The sequence below is a fragment of the Mus musculus genome, chromosome 18, assembly GCF_000001635.26.
Source record: "Mus musculus strain C57BL/6J chromosome 18, GRCm38.p6 C57BL/6J".
NCBI lineage: Eukaryota > Metazoa > Chordata > Mammalia > Rodentia > Muridae > Mus > Mus musculus.
In genome coordinates, this window is record NC_000084.6 from 79,552,729 (window position 1) to 79,555,552 (window position 2,824).

Consider the following 2,824-nt stretch of genomic DNA (forward strand, 5'->3'; position numbering starts at 1 on the left):
TATGCCTATGGCTTAGGCAGGAAATAGAGGTGGGACATCCAGTAGAGAGAAAGGATTCTGGGATAGAGCCAGACAGGGCAGGTCTGACTAGGAAGATTTGAGAACATGAACGAATGGTACCATGATACCGGAGTACAGGTAACCAGTCACAGGGAAGAATGTAGGTTAAAATAACTGGGTTACTTTTTGTTAGGATATACTCACAGAAGAACCTAGATATATGGCCAAGGTATTTGTAAATATATTTTGAGTTTGAGTCTTATTTCTGGGAGAATGGCAGACAAGTTGTTGGGTCAGCTCTCCTGTGCTCAATCTATCAGGGTTGGTTTACCCTGGTTTACTGGGCTGCCCAGGTAAGGTTCAGGGCCTACACTCATGAGTGTTCCAGCAAGTGAAGGGCAGGGACAGCTCTCCAACTTTCCTGAGCCTGGGGACCAACTCTCCAGCTGTTATCACTTACTTGTTCCTCTTGATGGAGCCCGGGGTCTCTGAGTGTCTGGGCTTGTCTCAGGAGTGGTCTCAGGAGTGCTGGGCCCTGCTTGTGCATTATGGCACCAGGCAGTGGTCATCTGGGGCATGGTATGCTTCCACAGACATACAAGTTGCCAGACTGGTGGTCATCTCAGGCTAACTACCTATCTAGGGCCCACTAGGTTCTAGTGGTCAATATGGGCTCAGTCCTTGCCTGGCCTGCCCAAGTGGGCCTTTGCTAGGGTATCCTGTCTCAGGCTAACTCCCACCCATGGTCTAAGGGTCCCAGGCAGGGTTTTCCTAGTCTCTGGCTTGTTCCCTATTTGGGGAGCCCATCTTTGCCTGCCTAGCGTTAGACTGGTTAGACTGTTGGTTGTCTCAGACTTTGTAGTTCAGAACACTGAGTGTAGACATAGCCTCTCTCCTCTCTACCACCTCCTGCTGCACATGTGGCACCTGAAACACCTGTAGGGGCAGGTAGAAAATGTTTTTCATCAAATTATTAAAGAACAATTTCAAAATTTAGAGAACAAGCAGCCCATCTATATAAAAGAAGCAAAGCAGGATAGGACCAGAAAAGGTGCTTCCCATGCTATGCTATAGGAAAGGTATCCAACTCACATAACAAAGGAAACCTGCAACAGGGAAAGACAAAGGCATATACAAAGGCAGTCCCAACAGAACATCTCCAGCTGTTCCAATCCAAAACATGAAAAGAAAGGAGGCTTGTACTGATGTGTTTCAGACTCTGAAATATCACCACTACTGATTCATTCTAATATCCAAAGCAAAAAATATCATTTATGATTGACAATAAAATATGGTGAAAGAAAGAAAGAAAGAAAGAAAGAAAGAAAGAAAGAAAGAAAGAAAGAAAGAAAGAAAGAAAGAAAGGAAGGAAGGAAGGAAGGAAGGAAGGAAGGAAGAAAGAAAGAAAGAAAGAAAGAAAGAAAGAAAGAAAGAAAGAAAGAAAGAAAGAAAGCAGGCTAGAAGATTCATGACAACGAAACTATCTAAAGTTAGTATTGAAAAGAGTACTTCAAAGCACACATAATGTACTATTGGAGGGGAAAAATTATGCTATTATATTCATTAAACAACAACAAAAAAGACAAGAAATTCCCAAATGTTACAAAATCAACTAAATGGCAGGTAGCAATACAGACCTGCCAGTCATAGCTGTAATATTTGTAATCTCAATTCACCCATCTAAAATGCAGACAAGTAGATTGGATTAGAAACAACGATTTTCTTTTTGCTGACTTCAAAACACCTTTCTTCCAAAGATAAATACAACCTTAGGTCAAAGGAGAGAAAAATATCCTCTAAGAAAATGGGTCCAGAAAACAAGTAGTTATTCTTATATTAATATCTGACTAAATACATTCAACCCAAGTTCTTTTCAGAGGAGTTACTGAGCAAGGAAATATTCCATCAGGAGGAAATTACATTTCTAAATATGTATGTTCTAAATATGGGTTCATCCAACTTGATGACGCAAACACTAACAGATTTTAAATGAATGCTAAATCAGGAACAGTGGGTGACTTTAACACTCCACTCTCACCATTTAGAGATCAACTGTATGCCAACCATTAAAGAAACATTGACATTAAAGAGCATGGACAGAGCCAACATACAGAACATTCCACCCAAACAAATAATTCATGCTCCTCTCAGCAACCCATGGAACCTTCTCCAAAGTAGATCTCATATTTGACACAAAGCAAGTCTCAACAAAAATCGGAAAGTCAAACTATAATCCTTTCTTCTACCTGGCCACCAAGGGATACATGTGAAATCTACAGCAGGACAAGTCATAAGACATAAAATGTGAGAAATTACAGAGACTAAATGACACAGTAGAATGAGCCCTGGCAGAAACCAAGAAGGAAAAAAATTAAATCCTAGAGTTATATGAAAGTGAAAACATAACCTATCTGAAGCTATGGAATAAAGGGAAGGAAGTTCTAAAAGAAAGGCTTATCACACTAAGTGCCTATAAAAAAATCAAAGAGAACTCAGATAATGGACCTTAAGGCACCTGGGGGGCAGGGAGACAAACAAACAAACAAACCAAAAAAAAAAAAAAACAGAAGAAAAGAAAATAACAAGAGAAAAGGCTGAAATTAATAAAATGGGAATGAAAAATAATAAAAGGAACTAATAAAACAAAGAGTAGATTCTTTGAGAGAATAAGCAAAATAGCAAACCCTTAGGAAAGTTAATCAAAAGAAAAAGACCCAAATCAATAAAATGAGAAATTAAAAAGAAACTGGGAAAATTCAGAAAATCATGAAGATATAATCAAAAATCTTCTAAACCTTTTTAAAGGTGCACAACTGCCCATAAC

General features: G+C 39.2%; 1 pseudogene; it reads right to left on the reverse strand.

Annotated features, from left to right (window-relative positions):
- Window positions 1–828: 828 nt before the first annotated feature.
- On the reverse strand, window positions 829–949 carry Gm25824 (annotated as a pseudogene).
- Window positions 950–2,824: the final 1,875 nt, after the last annotated feature.